At 36.7% G+C, this 20,896-nt stretch overlaps 1 non-coding gene across 1 annotated transcript; it reads right to left on the minus strand.

Moving 5' to 3' along the window:
* Positions 1-7,996: 7,996 nt before the first annotated feature.
* LOC128040279 (small nucleolar RNA R71) lies at positions 7,997-8,103 on the minus strand. Its single transcript, XR_008194935.1, has one exon. It is a non-coding gene; the product is annotated as a small nucleolar RNA R71 (small nucleolar RNA).
* Between the last annotated feature and the right edge of the window lie 12,793 nt (positions 8,104-20,896).

Raw genomic sequence — 20,896 nt, forward strand, 5'->3', positions numbered from 1 at the left:
GACTTCAAAATCAGGCTAAGTTTGACTAACCGATCTGCAACAATATTATGTTCTTTAGACACGTATCTAATTTACCATTGCACTTCAATTCTCATTATTCGACGAAACCTTCTAAGTAAAGTAATACCTAAATCTTCCAATCCAATATCAGTTAATTTTTTATGATTTTCTTTACATGCTTCTTGAAAACAAAATGCGTCTACTATTGCATCTATTTATGGTTATGAATATTAGTTTTAATTAATATAAACTTGTGTTTACTCTCTACTTTGCTTTCACTCAAATCTCAGGGGAAAGGAAAAATTCTTTGGACTAGGGTTCAGAAAATGAAAGAAATAAAGGAGTAAAAGCTTGTGACTTTTTTTTAAGTAAAAAGCTTGTGACTTTTAGTTTTGTTTGAGATAGAAATCAGTTGGACAAATTGGAACTTCATTTTAAAAAATTAGGTTAAGAATGTCCTTTTTCACATGGTAAAAGTATTATAGAGGTGTTTATATTTTATTTCTTTTACTCAAAAAGATGAAAAACAAAATCAGATTAAAGAGCAAATTGGTCCTTTCTGTTAAAAATTTCATCCATTTGTATCATTAAAAATTGGCATGATTGACGAAAGAACGAGATAGTGACATGTGACGTGCCACATGTACCTCATGTTGTGTACTAAGACCAATTTTTAACAGAAAAAATGGATAAATTTTTTAATAGAATGACCAATTTACTCTTTCATCTAACGTATAGGGACTAACTTCCCCAGTTTTTTAATAGAGGGGTAAAAAACAATCTTACTCTTAATACAGGGGCCTCCATGATAGTTTTCCTTTTTCACATTCAAGCCATAAACATCAGAAATTTCCAAAACAATCAATTGATGGATGTTTGAAATATATTCAATATAAAATAACCAAGGTTGAGAGGTTTATAAATGGATGTTTCATTTACGAACCCATCGTATTCGGTTCTTTCATGCAACTATTCTTAAGAAGTGAATATTCAGTAGGTATGAAGTTGATTCAGTGTTCGAAAAAATTAATGCAGTAACAAAGACTTCTAGTTTCATTAGTGGTTGTTTCCGACATTGCAGGAACTAAGGCAACCAAACTTGAAACTACAAATTTGTAGTACTCCATTTTCCGACAGATGATTTAATTTTTGTTTTAAAAGGCTTTAAATACATTATAAATAACAACGAAACAAAGGGTTTGCACCACTTAATCTTCCATTGTTAAAAAAAAAGAAGAAAGATAGCTTCTTCATTTGCAGCAATGGCGGCTTTCGCCATTGTTATGATGGTGTGCTTAGTTCTCATCCATGGTGGCCAATGCAAGGGTCTTTTTAATGCAGCAGAGGCTTTACATAAAGCTAAAGATGCTGAAAATGGTGATGTCGGTCCAGATGTTAAAGCTTTCAATGTGTTGGATTATGGTGCAAAGCCTGATGGAAAGACAGATACTTCAATCGTATGGCTTAGTTTATACATACATACATATAAACATTATGGGGTTCTTTTTTCTTTTTTGCATTGAAAGCTTGCTTGATTTTCTGCAGAATTTTAGAAGGACTTTCGAAGCTGCTTGTAATTTCCATGGAGATGCAATGATGGTAATCCCTGAAGGCGAGTTCTTAATGGGACCTGTTTTATTTTCAGGTCCATGTTCCAATCCATCTTTGCTGATTATTCAAGTTAATGGAATTGTTAAAGCTCAATCTAATATGGCGTATTATCGAGGTGGTGGAGACGATACGGATTGGATTACATTTCAGGCCATTGATGGTTTAATTGTGTCCGGACGTGGTACTTTCCATGGCCAAGGTTCCCAGGTTTGGGGTTTCAATGACTGTGCCAGGAAGTCGAACTGCGTCCGCTTGCCCGCCGTAAGCTTCGAATCACCTCTCGAAAAAAAAACACTTCGGGGTTTTCTTTTTGGGACGTGCTTCGATGAGATTTGTTGACTTAAGTACCGAAGCATGTCCCCAAGACAAAACCCGAAATCGTTGAGCTTATGGTTGAGGTTGAATTTTGTTGTGTATGATTGTAGACATTGAAGTTCATCAAGGTAACCGATGCGATCATCCGTGGGATAAAATCCATTGACCCCAAAGGGTTCCACATCATGATCAGCATGAGTCGGAATTTTAGGATTTTCAGCGTTGATTTGCAAGCCCCCGGTGATAGTCCCAACACCGACGGTATTCACATGAGCAAATCGGACCTCGTTAAAATATCGAAAACTGTCATCGCTACGGGTGATGATTGTGTCTCGATGATCCATGGATCTACCAACATTAGCATCAAGAAAGTCATTTGCGGCCCTGGTCATGGTTTCAGGTATCTAGTTCCTCATTCCGATTTTCGAATTATATCAAATGAACCGAATCACGAATTGTGTTGAACCTGTCCGTGTACCAGATAACATTGCCATGGACATTCCATATATACTGTCATCATATTGTTAAATCAAGTAGTTCTTGGAAATTTATGCATGTATATGTTTGATAACAGCATCGGTAGCCTTGGCCACTACGACGATGAGGCAGATGTTAGCGGGATCATCGTGAAAAATTGCTCATTAAGAGAAACGGACAACGGTGTTAGAATCAAAACATACAAAACTGACTCCCCAAGTAAAGCTTCGGGCATAATTTTTCAAGATCTGATCATGACTCGAGTTCGGAACCCCATCATCATAGATCAAGAATACGGAAACACGAAATACAGTCAGGTTAACTGTCATAATGTGATGTTACGATTGCTATTTTACAATTTCAGCTCTCTGTGTAAACTTTTAGACAATGATAAAATTAAAGTTGTGTTCTTTCTATTGTTTCATGAAGCCATCGAAAGTCCGAATCAGCGACGTTCACTATATAAACATCCGAGGAACTTCAGCTAGCAAAGTTGCAGTTGATCTACTTTGCAGCGCGTCGAATCCTTGCCAAGGCATTCACTTAGACAACGTCAACTTGCAATATGCCGGTCCTCCAAATGACGACATGCCCTTCAGTTCCAATTGTCGGAACGCCAGGGTCGCTTACCACGGCTTCCAAAGCCCTCCGCCTTGCCGTTAGGCGGTTGACGGTAATTCATAACGAGATTCTCACTGTCCGTGTCGACGAATTCATGGAAATATGGAGAATATTTGTAAAAAAAAAAAAGTAGTAGTGGATTTAGCTAGGTGTACTATAATACCATATTTGATGTCCTATATTTGATGTCAAGAACATCGATTTGATCCATTTTGTAATTCCCAAATTTACTGTATATTAATTCATAATAGAAGACATGACTTTCATCAACAACTGTTTCTTGTGAAAATTGGAAAACTTGTTCAATTTATAGCAGATTTTTGAATTCAACTCGAGATTTGAGAATAAGTGTAGAATACAAATATTTTTAATTTGGAATGAATTAAATTTCTTTAAAGGTGTATCATTATACTTTTCAATGTGTACATCTTTCGTCAATTTTACCTTTATATATATATTTTTTAAAGTTAAATTTGACCCTTAATCTTTCAAAAAGAGTCAAATTATTTTTTTAATAAAAATGTTTACTAAAATATTACTTTTTTTACAATGTTGGCGTGGCTACCCTTGTGGCACTCTACGTGTATTTCATGATAATATATCACTGTTTATCTTATATGTTAAGTCAACAAATAATTACAAAATTATAAAACATTCAAAAATTGGTATATCATGTATTCATACATATGAAATATGCATATGGTTCGGAAAATAAGATTTCACATAATATTGGTATTTGATACATGAATGATAAATGAAATGGTTGAAACTTGTTACATTGATTATATTTTTTTTCATGTTAATGCTTTTGTTTATATTGATTTGAATCATGGAAGTATTGTCGAAACCTTTTTTTTTTTAAAACAAAAATTTTAGTTGTCGACTTTAAAAAACAAAAACTGGAGTCGCCACCGATCCTTTATTAAGGTGTGATCGGCTCACCTTAAAATGATTTTTGTCTACGAAATTTGGAAAATGAGTCTGGGAGTCAGTTACGCACGAGGAAGGATTAGCACCCTCGTAACACCCAAAATCGGTACCAAATTGATTCTTTAATGTCTTGGTGTCAAAAATTTGAAAAGATTTTAAAAGGAAACTTTTTATCTCATGAATGAATCAAAATAATAAAACATTCTTATTTCAAAGAAATAAAACACCACACCCAGTGAGTTAGGGCACAATATTTTTAAATCTTCAAAATACCCTAATATTGCCTTTTGCTTTTGAAAATTCTTATTTCGAGAACTCAAAATACCAGGACCAGTAAGTTAGGACCCAACATTTTTGAATCCCCGAGAATAAGTTTTATTTGAAATCTGTGAATTTATTGCAAAACAAATACTGGGCTCTCTAAATTCATAAAAAAATAATCGCAATCCAGTAAGTTAGGATACGATTATTTTCTCGAGAATCATGAATGCCAAATATTTTGGAAATTTATAAAATATGATGATTTTAATGCTTAGACGAGACCAAAATATATATTTTTAAAAGGTGTGTTAAAGAGTTAATGTACAATTATGAAACAAATACCTCACTTTAAATTAAATATATATATGCGTTTCAAAATATAAGTATAATATATAAATAAATTTTGAAAACATGTATATGCATATATTAAAACGGGTATACAAGTATATAAAAAGAATGAAGTATATAAAACAAAACTTATAGTAATTTCTGAAGGAAAAAAAATATATGTATATATGTATATATGTATATGAAGATTGTGAAAATAAAATAAAAATATAAAAATATGTATATGTGTATATATTTACAAAAAAATGTATAGGCATATATGTATTGGTAAAACATGAAAATATGTATATGTAAATTAAAATACTTATATATATGTATGATATGTACAAAAAAAATGGAACAGAATAGTAAAAAATATTTATAAAATGTATATATATATATTATAAAAAACATGCAAGTATACTAGATAAAAAAACATGTATATATATGTATTAAATAAAAGAACGACGCATGTATGAATAAATAATAATAATAATAATAATAATAATAATAATAATAATAATAATAATAATAATAATAATTGAACTTAAAAAGAAAAAATGGGTAAATTCGAAGCAAATTTAAAGACAGGACCACATTGAATGCGCGCGCAACAGTGGAGGACCAAAAGGGAAATTATTCCCGTCTTACTACATGCCGCGCACCACTGGATTAAATTGAGACAAAAAAACAAAATGTGTGGCTAAATTAAAGAGAAAAAAAAGATTTGATTGAAGCGCGTCGCAAAAAGGAAGGACTAAATGCGCAAATTTCCCGTTCAAGGCCAAAACGCGCGGATCCTCCCCTCCGGGTCGGGTCACCGCGCAGGTCATGGCCACCTAAACGGTGCCGTTTTGCTAATACAATTTAAAACAGTTTTTTTAAAAAAAAATTTCATTTGCAGCATAAAGGAAAGAAAAAAAAAACAAAAAGAGAGCAAAAGCTCTGCTAGGGTTTTCAACCCGTTCTCCGCGCCGCCGTTCAACCGCGCGTCGGGGATCCTATCACGACGGAGGTGGCGCCGATTCGACAACTCCGGCGAAAGAGGTAAGCTTCCCTTCTCTTTTTTTATTTTAAACGAAATAAAAAATAAAAGGAAAAAACAAAAATAAGAAAAAAGAATAATTGTGAATGACGAACACCGATTAAATAAAACGAAAAAAACCTTTGTTAAAAAATCGAATATGTATTTTTCAATCTTCTCCTCGGATCCCCCTCTTTACAGATTACAAATGGCTTTTTATAGCCCGAAAAAGAAAAAGAAAATAATGAAATAATGTTATTTCTTGTTGTTTTTTTCTTTTGGACTCCTTGAGTCCGCGTTTGCAGGCGTTCGTGGAGCAAACGGCACGTGTGGAGAGGTCGGCCCCGAGACGTGCGGCGCCTGAAGAGTCTGTTGGAGGCGGGGGCTGCTGCTAGGGCTTCCCAACCCTTCCCTTTTTGATAACACTCTAGAATAACGTATTTTTATGTATAAATTATGTATTTATTCTGAGTATGATCCTGCTAATTTGAGCTATTTATGATCTTTTATCTCATAGGGACTAAATTTGAGGCAAAAGTGAAATTAAGGGCCAAAAGCGTGAATTTAGAGATAAAATGAGCCAATGTGCGACACAAGGAAAAGTTGGTGCCAAAAGTGCAAGCATGGAGGACACAAGGGTTGAAATGCAAAAAGAAGAGATTTTATTTTATTAAACTCTATTTTAATTATATTAGGATAATTAATATTGAGATAATTATTAAGGATTATTTTTAGGATTTTATTTTATCTTTATTTATCTTCAATTAAATGTATTTATCTTTTAGGAATTTAAGTAGAATTAGAATATCTCCCCTAGCACTATAAATAGGGGGTGAAGTGACTCAAAAGGGGAGCCCATCTTTTTCTTTTTCTGTAAACACTGTCTCCCCAAAAGTCTAGGCTTTTGTTCTTTTCATATTTTCTTTCAATAAAATCTTTATTTTTATTTTATTTATTTTCTTTTCTACCACAACCATGAGCCACTAAATCCATCTAGCCGAAGGTTGTCAAAAATCCCCAAAAAGGTTCTTGAGGCTTAGAATCCGTACTTAGCCTTCTCGCTGAGTATTCATCGTTTCTCACTTTTCTGGGTGGCGCTTCCGTCCAAGTCCCTTAAAGTAAGTTTTCAACATATGCAAAGGCGGCGCTTTGTATGTTTTGGGAAGGTTACCTGGTCGGTTCGTTAGATTCTGCGTCGAGGTTGGCGAGCCCAAGAGACAAAATGGCGTGGGATTCGCCATTGAGAAGCGTTGATCTAGCATAAGCCGATCCTGAAGCGATTGTTAGCTAGAGTCGAGTTCCACCAAATCGTAGTCTAAATCATTGGAGCTGGTGGTCGTAGGCGTCCTCTTCCACTATAACTGGCTTATTTGGTTTGGGAAGGATCATCTAAAAGCCGAGGATTGAACCCAAGGTGGAACGAGACAACTGGAGGCTGGAATTTCCCATAAGAATTTTCTTTCTCTTAACTTTATTTTTAATTTCTCGAATTTTCAATTCAATATTCTTAATTCTGTTTTTATTTTATTTTTCGTTTCTAGATCCAACAATTTAATTCTGCTATTGTTTTTATTTTTTCGAGAACGAGTTGTCTTGGGCAAGACTACGCACCGGGATATCACGGAACAAGATATTTTGCAAGTCCAGTCCCTGAGGATTTGACCCTACTTCCCTTTTACTATTCTTTTCATTATTTATTAGGGATAGGATATTTTTGGTGCTTCCAACGACCGCATCAAATTTTGGCGCCGTTGCCGGGGACTGGCAACGTACTAATCTTGTTTTTTGTTTCTTATGACCAGATCTGCTCCAGGTACTCTTGCGTTCGATTCAGAAATTGAGAAGACTGCTAGAGCCAATCGCAAGGAGACAAAGTTACGAAAAAAGCAGTCAGCGGTGGTTGGAACTCAAAGTAATCCACTGCCAGAAATTGAAGTCGACGACGAAGCTAAGTCTAGGGTTAACGAAAATCCTACTCGAACACTTGAAAGCGAAAAAGTAGAAGTCGACTCACCAGAAGAAGTGCTTAACACTAGGGTTAACGAAAACCCAAATTTAGTACACGAACTAATGGCTCAAACAATTCGGCAACTGGCCGAAGCTCCAACAGAACAACCGCCATTATGCATCGCGTATCCTACTATGGATACTGATTTTGAATTGAAGTCAGGTTTAATCCAGTTATTGCCAACTTTTCGTAGGTTACAAAATGAAAATCCCCACAAGCATCTGAAAGAATTTCATATGGTTTGTCTTAGCATGAAACCTCAGGGGGTAACTGAGGATCAAATTAAATTGCGTGCTTTCCCTTTCTCCCTAACAGATTCCGCTAAAGAATAGTTATTTTATTTACCCCCTGGATCTATTACAACTTGGGCTGATCTATCTCGTTTGTTTCTGAATAGGTTTTTTCCAGCGTCTCGAGCAGCTGAGCTAAGAAGAGAGATCGTTGGAATAAGGCAAAAAGAAGCTGAGTCCCTTTACGATTATTGGGAGCGATTTAAGAAGTTGTGTGCAAGCTGCCCACAACATGGTATAACAGAGCAATCTCTCCTCCAATACTTTTACGAAGGTTTGAAGCCCATGGAGATGAATATGGTAGACGCTGCTAGTGGAGGAGCATTGGTCAACATGACTCCCCAACAAGCGAGAGACTTGATCTCCACGATGGCTGCAAATTCTCAGCAAATCCGAGCCAATACTGAACCCCCTAGAAGGGTTCATCAGCTAAGTAATTCAACCTTAGAGGATAAAGTTGATAGACTTACTAATATGATGAATTCTCTTATTGCAGAAAAAGCGAAGACAGCTCGATTATGCGGAATATGTGCTACACCGATCACACAAGCGATGCATGTCCCGGTTGTATGATGATACCATGGCCCATCTGGATCTTTGTTGGAAATTTCACAGGCCACCACAAAGGCGATCGACCCTACGCTAATACCTACAACCCGGGTGGAGGACCATCCTAACTTAAGTTATGGGGCCAACCTACGAAATAACCAGCCATACCAAAATCGATTTCCGCAACAGCCGCAAGGTTCAGGTAATTTTCTAGAAACCATGGTCAATAAGTTAGCAGCTAATGTTCTTGATTTTCAGCAGCAAAATCTTAATTTCCAAAAGGAGATGAAGGATTTTCAACAGAAAACCGAGGCGTCTATCAGAGAGTTGACCACATCGATCGAGAAATTAAACTCTCAAGGGAAGCTACCGTCACAAACAGAACCAAACCCTAGACAAAATGCAAATGCAGTGACGTTACGAAGCGAAAAGGTACTGGAATCGATTCCTGACAGGAATCTTGCCCAAGAAATTGCCCAGGAAAAACCCAAGAAAGACGAACAGGTCCGACCGAAGCCTCCATTGCCTAAAATTCAACCTCCATTTCCTGAACGATTCAACCAGTGTCGAAGAGGTAAAGAGGACAAGGAAATCCTTGAAACATTTAGGAATGTCGAGATCAATATTCCGCTGTTGGACGCCATCAAGCAAATACCACGGTATGCTAAATTTCTTAAAGAGCTTTGCACCAACAAGCGAAAATTAACAGGTAATGAAAGGGTGAATGTTGGTGAGAATGTATCCGCAGTGTTACAACGAAAAATGCCGGCAAAATGCAAGGATAGGGGCATGTTTGCAATACCATGCAAAATAGGCCATCTAGGAACTAAGAAGGCTATGTGTGATCTAGGGGCTTCTATAAATGTAATGCCATATTCTATTTATGAATCACTTAACGCGGGTTTTTTGACAAAAGCAGTGTTATCATTCAATTGGCGGACAGTGCATTGTGCATCCGGAAGAGTCCTTGAGGATGTTACGGTAAAAGTTAACGAGCTTATTTTCCTGCAGATTTTATGTGATCAAAATGGAGGAGGATAGCACTCGGATCTTGAGATCTCTATTTGGTCGACCGTTCCTTAAATGCAGCTAGTACTAAAATTGATGTTCAAGTGGAACTCTCACGATGGAGTTTGATGGGAGATCGTAAAGTTTAATGTCTCGACGCCATTAGCCATCCAAGCGAAATCTTGGCGTAAATCGTATCGATATAATTGACTCTTTGGTGGAAGAAAATTTTCAGTCAATTTATGGAGATAATTACGAACTTGATGAAATTGAATTTGTTAATGAGTTATTATCTCCAAATACTAAAGCTGTTACCTTACATTGTCAGGAACGAGTTGGAGTTAGAACCCACGGAAAGGCAAGGAAATTAAACATTCAAGAGTTAAAAGAAATTGCAATGATGCCTACGAGAATGCTCGCATTTATAAAGACAAGACAAAGTTGTTTCACGATAAGAGAATAGCTCAGAAGCATTTTTCGGTAGGACAAAAAGTTTTACTTTATAACTCCGTGTTAAAGTTATTCTCGAGTAAGCTTCGATCACGATGGCAAGGACATTTTATTGTTACTAAAGTGTTCACACATGGAGCGATTGAAATAGAGTGAAGAATCTGGAAAGCGGTTCGTAGTCAATGGCCGTGGTTGAAGCCATTTTATGAGAATTTTCAAGCCCCACGGTTAAGAAAATCTATTTGGAACCACCATAGAACCAATAACGGCGTCGAGCTAACGACGTTAAACAAGCGCTTGTTGGGAGGCAACCCAATTTTTATTATTATTATTATTATTATTATTATTATTATTATTATTATTATTTTTCTTTACTTTATTTATTACTTTATTTTATTATTTATTACCTATTTGGATATTAATCAATTTTTCTTATTTTGCTTAGAAAAAAAATGAAGCAAACCGTTAAGCAACACTTAAAGCGCATTAAGGCCTGACTTGAAACCTTTGGCCAGCAACTGACCAAGCTCATTGCCATCATTTGTGATCACATGGGAGTTTTCTAAACTTTTCTACCTATTTATTTCTTTTCGTCCACATTGAGGACAATGTGCTTTCGATGGGGGAGGTACTCTTCGTTATTACTATCATTTTCTGCTTTGTGATTTTGGTTATTGTTCTTTGTTCTTTGTGATTATTTTTGGTGGTGTTTACGCTTGAGGCTTTATTTTGTCCATATTTTTTTTTGGAATCTCCGCCTCTTTTCATGCCCAAGATTTTTACCAAGAATTGCCTCTTGTTTGATCTACAAGCATGATTATTGTTTTACGAGAAAATTACGAATTTTTCATAATTGATGCCATCTCCTTTGTTTTATTTTTATTAGAGTAAAAATAATTGTGATTCATAAAGTTAACTTTATCTTGCTTTTCGTAAAATTGATCAAGTTTAAATACAAAGTGGACACTTAATATGTTTGCATGCTAAAATATGTTGATGACTATTAAGGTAATTACAAAAACTTATTTTTGACACTTGATTATTATTATTTTTTCTCTAAAGTCCTCAAAAAAAAAGTTATTATTAATGTCATTTAATGTTTCCGTGGTTATGAGTGCAGCTTAAAAACGTGACTGACTGAGTAACCGAGGTAGGTTGCTTGGGTTGTCATCATATTTCGCGTCAAAATGTTGTGTGACGTGTTAGATAAAACTCCGCTAACCGGAATTAATTTTTAAGAACATGTTGAAATTTGAAATAACTAGGGAGGGTGCTTGGTGTCATCTTTCTTAGCGTCAAAAGGTTTGATGTGTTCTTAAGAAAAATTATAATAAATTAGGAGTTTTTCAATGAATAAAGGGGTGGGGTGCTTGGCTGTTATCTCTCTTCGCGTCAAAAGGTTCAGTATATTCCTAAAGCATAACAAAAAACAAAAAAAAACAAAAAAAAAAAAAAAAATAATTTGGGGACTAAAGGAGGAAACAAATAGGGTGTCTTCGTAGGTTTGGTAATTTACCTAATTTTCATTAAATAATTCAAGTTGATTCTAATTTTTGCGTGTATTAATTAGAAATCTTTTTCATTTTACTTAAAGCAAGCTTAGGGTTCTCTTTATTTTCATATGCATTTTGGTGATTTTATAAAACTTTGGAGTTGTATTTCTTTTATGGCGAGAATCTAACTTTCACAGTGAGATAGGAACCATACTTGAGGGCAAGCATGGGCAAAGTAGGGGATTTGATAACACTCTAGAATAACGTATTTTATGTATTAATTATGTATTTATTTCGAGTATGATCCTGCTAATTTGAGCTATTTATGATCTTTTATCTCATAGGGACTAAATTTGAGGCAAAAGTGAAATTAAGGGCCAAAAGCGTGAATTTAGAGATAAAATGGGCCAATGTGCGACACAAGGAAAAATTGGTGCCAAAAGTGCAAGCATGGAGGACACAAGGGTTGAAATGCAAAAAGAAGAGATTTTATTTTATTAAACTCTATTTTAATTATATTAGGATAATTAATATTGAGATAATTATTAAGGATTATTTTTAGGATTTTATTTTATCTTTATTTATCTTCAATTAAATGTATTTATCTTTTAGAAATTTAAGTAGAATTAGAATATCTCCCCTAGCACTATAAATAGGGGGTGAAGTGACTCAAAAGGGGAGCCCATCTTTTTCTTTTTCTGTAAACATTGTCTCCCCAAAAGTCTAGGCTTTTGTTCTTTTCATATTTTCTTTCAATAAAATCTTTATTTTTATTTTATTTATTTTCTTTTCTACCACAACCATGAGCCACTAAATCCATCTAGCCGAAGGTTGTCAAAAATCCCCAAAAAGGTTCTTGAGGCTTAGAATCCGTACTTAGCCTTCTCGCTGAGTATTCATCGTTTCTCACTTTTCTGAGGTGGCGCTTCGTCCAAGTCCCTTAAAGTAAGCTTTTCAACATATGCAAAGGCGGCGCTTTGTATGTTTTGGGAAGGTTGCACAGTCGATTCGTTAGCTTACTGCGTCAGAGGTTGGCGAGCCCAAGAGACAAAATGGCGTGGGATTCGCCATTGAGAAGCGTTGATCTAGCATAAGCCGATCCCACAGAAGCGATTGTTAGCTAGAGTCAGGTTCCACCAAATCGTAGTCTAAATCATTGGAGCTGGTGGTCGTAGGCGTCCTCTTCCACTATAACTGGCTTATTTGGTTTGGGAAGGATCATCTAAAAGCCGAGGATTGAACCCAAGGCGAAACGAGTCAACTGGAGGCTGGAATTTCCCATAAGAATTTTCTTTCTCTTAACTTTATTTTTAATTTCTCGAATTTTCAATTCAATATTCTTAATTCTGTTTTTATTTTATTTTTCGTTTCTAGATCCAACAATTTAATTCTGCTATTGTTTTTATTTTTTTCAGGAACGCAGGTTGTCTTGGGCAAGACTCTTTTGGGATATCACGGAACAAGATATTTTGCAAGTCCAGATCCACGAGGATTTGACCCTACTTCCCTTTTACTATTCTTTTCATTATTTATTAGGGATAGGATATTTTTGGTGCTTCCAACGACCGCATCAAATTTTGGCGCCGTTTGATGTGTTCTTAAGAAAAATTATAATAAATTAGGAGTTTCTTGAAATGAAATGTAAGGGGTGGGGTGCTTGGTCGTTATCTCTCTTAGCGTCAAAAGGTTCAAGATATTCCTAAAGCATAACAAAAAAAAAAAAAAAAAAAAAAAAAAAAATAATTTGGGGACTAAAGGAGGAAACAAATAGGGTGTCTTGGTAGGTTTGGTAATTTACCTAATTTTCATTAAATAATTCAAGTTGATTCTAATTTTTGCGTGTATTAATTGGAAATCTTTTCTGCTTTTACTTAAAGCAAGCTTAGGGTTCTCTTTATTATTCATATGCATTTTGGTGATTTTATAAAACTTTGGAGTTGTATTTCTTTTATGGCGAATCTAACTTTCACAAGAGATAGGAACCATACTTGAGGGCAAGCATGGGCTAAGTAGGGGATTTGATAACACTCTAGAATAACGTATTTTATGTATTAATTATGTATTTATTCGAGTATGATCCTGCTAATTTGAGCTATTTATGATCTTTTATCTCATAGGGACTAAATTTGAGGCAAAAGTGAAATTAAGGGCCAAAAGCGTGAATTTAGAGATAAAATGGGCCAATGTGCGACACAAGGAAAAGTTGGTGCCAAAAGTGCAAGCATGGAGGACACAAGGGTTGAAATGCAAAAAGAAGAGATTTTATTTTATTAAACTCTATTTTAATTATATTAGGATAATTAATATTGAGATAATTATTAAGGATTATTTTTAGGATTTTATTTTATATTTATTTATCTTCAATTAAATGTATTTATCTTTTAGGAATTTAAGTAGAATTAGAATATCTCCCCTAGCACTATAAATAGGGGGTGAAGTGACTCAAAAGGGGAGCCCATCTTTTTCTTTTCTGTAAACACTGTCTCCCCAAAAGTCTAGGCTTTTGTTCTTTTCATATTTTCTTTCAATAAAATCTTTATTTTATTTTATTTATTTTCTTTTTACCACAACCATAAGCCACTAAATCCATCTAGCGAAGGTTGTCAAAATCCCCAAAAGGTTCTTGAGGCTTAGAATCAGTACTTAGCCTTCTCATTGAGTATTCATCGTTTCTCACTTTACTGGTGGCGCTTCCGTCCAAGTCCCTTAAGTAAGTTTTCAACATATGCAAAGGCGGGCGCTTTGTATGTTTTAGGAAGGTTGCCAGTCGGTTCGTTAGATTCTGCGTCGAGGTTGGCGAGCCCAAGAGACAAAATGGCGTGGGATTCGCCATTGAGAAGCGTTGATCTAGCATAAGCCGATCCACGAAGCGATTGTTAGCTAGAGTCGAGTTCCACCAAATCGTAGTCTAAATCATTGGAGCTGGTGGTCGTGGCGTCCTCTTCCACTATAAGCGGCTTATTTGGTTTGGGAAGGATCATCTAAAAGCCGAGGATTGAACCCAAGGCGGAACGAGACAACTGGAGGCTGGAATTTCCCATACAAATTTTCTTTCTCTTAACTTTATTTTTAATTTCTCGAATTTTCAATTCAATATTCTTAATTCTGTTTTTATTTTATTTTTCGTTTCTAGATCCAACAATTTAATTCTGCTATTGTTTTTATTTTTTTCAGGAACGCAGGTTGTCTTGGGCAAGACTCTGCCTGGGATATCACGGAACAAGATATTTTGCAAGTCCAGTCCCTGAGGATTTGACCCTACTTCCCTTTTACTATTCTTTTCATTATTTATTAGGGATAGGATATTTTTGGTGCTTCCAACGACCGCATCACTTTTCCATTAGTTTTGGGTCTGGGTTAGGAATTAGCTATTGGGCCCGTTTATTGGGCCTGCTGTTGTATTTATATTTGTTATTGGTAGGGCCGGGCATAAATTGGGCCCTACAGCTGCCCCTGTTTTCTCGTTGTCGTGTAACGGGAACAGAGCAAAGACTACAAGGCCCATTTGTGCCCGGTCTTACTAAGCCTCAACTTCTTCGGTGCTTTTCTTCTTCAAGTAGCCTCGTTCCTTCTTACTGCATCTTTAGAGGTATAGGAACTGATGCTTCGATCTACTCCATTGCAATGTAGGGGAGATAGGATTCATATGTTCTAGCTTCTCGAAAGAACAAAATTTGCTATCTTTAATCTGCTCCACTGCAACTTCAGGGAGATAAGACTTATAGCTTCAACTTGTTCTGGTACAAATTCAAGGAGATAGGATTAGTTTGTTCTGTCTGCTCCACTGTAACTTCAGGGAGATAAGACTAGATGCGATCTGCCCTCTGCAACTTCAGAGAGATAAGATCTGTGGTTTCAATCTGTTCTACTGCAACTTCAGGGAGATAGGATTATTGGCTTTAACCTGCTCCACTGCAACTTCAGGGAGATAAGATTTGCCATCTTCAGTCTGCCCCACTTCAACTTTGATCTACTTCGCTGCCTAGGGAGATAAGATCTGTAATCTTCAATCTATTCCACTGTTGCCCAGGGAGATAGAATTACTGGCTTCAATGTACTCCACTGTAACCTCAGGGAGGTAAAATCGCCATCTTGATCTACTCCACTCATCTCAGGAGATAAGATCTGTAATCTTCAATCTATTCCACTGCTGCCCAGGTAGATAGAATTACTGGCTTCAATGTACTCCACTGTAACCTCAGGGAGGTAAAATCCGCCATCCTTGACCCGCTCCACTACTGCTTAGGGAGATAAGATCTGTAATCTTCGATCTACTTCACGCCAATCCATGAAGACAAGATCTGCTTTCTTCGATCTACTTCGCCACCAGTATGGGAAGACAAGATCTGCTATCTTCGATCTACTTCACGCCAATACATGAAGACAAGATCTGTTTTCTTAGATCTACTTCATGCCAATACATGAAGACAAGATCTGCTTTCTTCGATCTACTTCGCCACCAGTATAGGAAGACAAGATCTGCTATCTTCGATCTACTTCACGCAAATACATAAAGACAAGATCTGCTTTCTTCGATCTACTTCACGCCAATACATGAAGACAAGATCTGCTTTCTTTTTAACCTGCTCCACTATTACTCAGGGAAATAAGACTTATGATTTCACCGATCTGCTCTCTGTGGAACATGACCTGTATGATTCATTTTATGAACCTAATTATGCCTAGTGATTAGGATGTCATGATCAAAATGAATCAAATGCCCCTAACTAGACATGTATGAATGACATTTGAATGAATGCAGAATGTTATTTTTTCGAGAATGATCCCGCTTAGGTTGTCATTATTCGAAGTTTATTAAGGCTTTAACACTGACGTGCTGCAACGCATTCTTGCTTGACCGGCTTTTCTTCAATCCTCTCCTATCGTAATTCAAGGATACAGGATTTAAATCTTTCCGGTCTCTTACATCATTCCCAAGGTGTCGTACCAAAGGCTCATGCGTAAATGAAGGCTCTCTTCTCCGAGGCAACCTCTTCCTATTGCCTGGTGATTATTGCTTGCTTGTTTATTTAAGCTTTGTCATCAACATGACCTTCTTGTCCCTTTGTTCAATCAATGTTTTTGACAACAAAATCTAAAGAGAAAGACCAAATTTAGACACTTCTTCTCAAATTTCCAACCTTTGAATTTGGTGTGTTCTAAACAATATTCCTGTTTCAGGTTCCTATATTATTTAGAAACTTTTCAGAGTAATATGCAAAACTTCTTTTGTAAAAGTTTTATTAGTCCATTCATCATTATTCTAATGCAACATGCTTGCAAGAGATCATAAAAATGGGTAGAAATAGAATTGATTTAAAGCATGGCTCTGAAATGAATAGATTATCAAAGATAATAAAGAAATTGATTTAGGAATGCGTATCTTGGCAATGAATGAAGTGTTCCAAGAATAACCAAAAATGGTATAAGGAGTAGGTGCCCCAAATATCACAGCTTGAACTTCTCTGTATCGACTTTTTGAAGACCATTCTGAGTTTAACATGTGTTTAGGAGATCTATAGTACTTTGTCGATGCCCCAAGATGTCGCCTACCCTTTCCTGTTGATTCAGGTATAGCAAGGCCATTGTATGCCCCACTCTGAACGGTTTTTGAGCTGCTCCGATTACCTCTTGCCCCTTTTTGATCAATATTTGAGCCGCCCTTTTCGGGTTTTCAACTCAAATCCCCTTTGGTCTAAAGCGCCCTTTGCGGGTTTTCACCTTGGCCTCTCATTTTCTTTTCTTTTTCCATTTTTCATTTCTCATTTTCATTTTTTCATTTTTTCATTTCATTATTTTTACGACTCAAAGTGTCCCTTTGCGGGTTTTCTACCTCAGTCATCTCCTTCTTTAAGCGGAGTATTTCCTGACTGAATCTGAGTTTACAGGACTTATCATCCATCTTGCTCAAAATCAAAGCTCCTTTGGAAAAGACTATAACCTAAAGTTCTTCCCAATTTGGCATCCGTTATATTTTTTTGTAGAGTGAGGATCTTCTTCAGCATTAGGTCGCCATCGTGGAATTCTCTGGGACAAACCTTTTACTATAGGCTCGCATCATTTATTTCTTGGTACATTTGACCCTGATGACTAGTTTCTAGCCTTTTTCTTCAACTAGGTTCAACTAGTCATATCGGGATTGGATCTTCATCCTACTTTAGCTCAGCCAAAACTCGAAGAGAAAGAATTTTAACTTTAATAAAAAATGTGATAAACTGGAAAGAGTGGCATTGCCCTGGTAGAGTTTTCATTGCTCCATTCATGATATTCACCTTGAACATACCGCAAATTTCTGATATCGTGCTGTTGTTCAGATTGCAATGACAGCGCTTAAACCGGGCACATCCTGGTATGACTATGCGAAGGCATCTTTGAATGCTTGAAGTAACTCAACAACGTCTTGCTTTACTTTTTTGGTCATGCATGTTCCCTCAAGGTCACAGTCTCTATTGTCTCATTTGTTTCTCTTATTGCATTACCATCCTCAACAAGTCAGGAGATAAGCTACAATTTATGACATCTTCAAAGTCATGAGATCTCTCTAAACACATGTCTCACTCAAAAGGCGATTTTGAGTTTGTAGCAGCGTCACTCATGTCATTGACATTTGGGGACCCATAGTGGGTACCAAAGAATATACAAAAGAATGTATGAATAACATGAATAAATGAATGAATGGTTTGGCAGAAAAAATCCAAAAGAATGAAAAAACGTAAAGAATGAAAGAACATTCGCTCAAAGATGATTGCAATAATGTATTTTATTAAAATAATAATGTTCAGATGTGAGCCTATTTCACAAAGAAATTCTTATTGCTTCTAGGCTAAGCAACAAGTCTGTTCTGAATATTACTCTAACAGACTCTAAATACTCCAGGGGTTTCCTCTGTAGTTCCATTATTTAGAACGCCTTTAAGGCGAATATCTAACCAGGACCCTTTTAGTTGTGTCTGCACATATGGTGTCGATGTGAAAATCTCGCCACTTCTCTATACATTGCATTCCCTCCATTATTAATCATGATTGGGTAGCGGATTTCCTACACTAGATGAGTCACCAAACTTAACAATACCCATATTGATAAGTCTTTCAACTTGCTTTCTGAAGGCAGTGTAATTCTCAATCGAGTGTCCCGTAACCCCAGCATGGTAGTCACATTGCACGTTCGCATCATACCACTTAGGATACGGAGGTTGTGGAGGTTTTAAGTAATGAGGAGCAACAACATGCGCATCGAACAAGCTTTGATACAGCTCCTTATATGACATCAGAATTAGTGTGAACTGGAGCTTCTCGGTACTTGGTTTCATTTTAAATTCTTGTCTTAATGAACCTTGTTGGTTAGTAGCCACCTTTCTTGGCTGACTCACAGTAACTGGTTTAGAGTAACCCATGTTGTTCACCTTATTTTCTCTTTTCCTTGAGATTGACCTCTTGTTACTCTTCTCTGCATTAATTTTCCCACTCCTTATGACGCTTTCAATCATTTCACTATTCATGACTATGTCAGAAAAGCTTTTTGTGGCACTTCCTAATATATGCGTGATGAACGAGGCTTTCAATGTATTTATAAAAAGCATCGTCATTTCTTTCTCTAAGAGCGGTGGTTGAACTTGGACGGCGACTTCCTTCCATCTTTGTGCGTACTGTCTAAAGCTTTCGCTAAACCCGTCTCCATGTTTTAAGGGTAATTCTATCAGAGTCATGTACGTCACATGACTATCTTTGTTTCATGAATGCTTGTGCCAAGTCCTCCATGAACCAATCGTAGTGCAGCTCGGTGGACTGTACCACTTAGATGCTGCCCCTGCTAGGCTATCTTGGAAACAGTGTATTAATAGCTGGTCATTGTTAACGTATCCAGCCATTCGCCTGTAAAACATGGTGATATGAGCCTCTAGGCAAGTCGTCCCATTGTACTTCTCGAATTTCAGCATCTTAAACTTATGAGAGAGTACCAAATCAGGAACTAAGCTCAGCTCTTTAGCGTCAATCCCACGACAGCTTTCAGTGACTTCCATCGCCTTGAATTTCTCCTCGAGCCATTTGCACATTTCCTCTAGCTGCTTTGGTAACTCCTCCTTTATTTTTTCCTTTTTAGCCACTTCATCGAAGTCAGGAATGGCAGAATTAACAGGGTAGTTTTCGGGGTTAGAGCCCAATCTAGCTTGAAAGTTCGAAGCACTAGCCTGGGACTGCTGAGGCCTGATTGTGACAGTGGGTTTGTGCGGATATTCAGCTTGAGTTCGAACATGTGGAGGAGTAAAGTCTGGAGGATAGAGTGGTTCATCGACATCAGCCATATGACCCATTTCCCTTATCACCTCCTCCAGTCAACAGTTTGGTTAGCTTCGCCATCATATCTTCTTGGGATTCTCGCATCTTCTCAGACATATCATGTTGCATCTTATCTAACCGCTCCTGCACCTGTAGCTGAAGTCGGTCTTGCATCTCCTTCGACCTTTGTTGAATTTTTCCAATCTCGATCCATGTCCTTAATCTTTGCTCGAATCTTTATGCGGTGTTTGGTTGGTTGGTTGGTTTCGAGTTAAGCGAGCAATGATTTTAGTTAATTAGGATCATTTAATAATCTTTGATGCATATGATGTAAAGTAATGCAAATGCATGAAATGAAATGCGAAAAGAGACGTTGATTCATGTTTAATTTTTTACTAGAAAACTTTACTAGAAAACAAATCTCTTTACATAAAGCGGACATATATATACGGTTTTACCTTCATACTCCAAGTAAAGACATCGACCCTTCAGATATTAAGATACATCTCATGAATTTGATCTCTTTTTTGTTTGATCTAGGTCATAAATCCTTGCTCATTCACGTTCATTAGCTTCTTTATGAGATTGGGACCTTTGATGACTTTTGAATAAACTTTGACAATTTGGATCCTCAGGTCATGCAGCAAAGTCGTATACTCCTCTTGTTAGGCTTTTCGTGCCATGTTTTCTTTGGACCACCGTATTATCTTCCACCTTATCAAGAAACCCGTATTCCATAACAAGCTTTCTAATCTAGTAATCGAACTCAAATCAACATCTCTTTTCTAAGATGAAAATGCAATGCAGTCATGATGTCATGTAATCAAAACAAAATAAACCCAAGTCAGTATCATACCAAAAAGATATAATCCAATACAAACATGAAATAGCAAGAACATTTATTCAGGAATCCACTAGGGTTTGGTATAGCTCTACCTAGGGCAAGTTCCTAAAGCTCACTATATAAGGCTTAGTTTCTAGAGTAAGGGTACCCGAACCAGCAAATTCCTTGATCTTTACCTATTATAGGCTCATGTGGATCGAGTTCAGTTCAGGGGGATATATTTCCCTATGGCTGCACGGAGATGAAAATCTCACGAAGACATAGGTACGGATGTATCCCGGAAGCGATCCACTACCCTGCACGGAGGGGAAAACCTCACGAAGGACTAGTTTCTCGCTCCCACTTAAAGGGGTAAAACGGACCATGCAAGGCAAAATGCAAATACAGATTAATCGGCTTGGTCCAATCATGC

This window comes from Gossypium raimondii, chromosome 3, assembly GCF_025698545.1.
Source record: "Gossypium raimondii isolate GPD5lz chromosome 3, ASM2569854v1, whole genome shotgun sequence".
Classification (NCBI taxonomy): Eukaryota; Viridiplantae; Streptophyta; class Magnoliopsida; order Malvales; family Malvaceae; genus Gossypium; species Gossypium raimondii.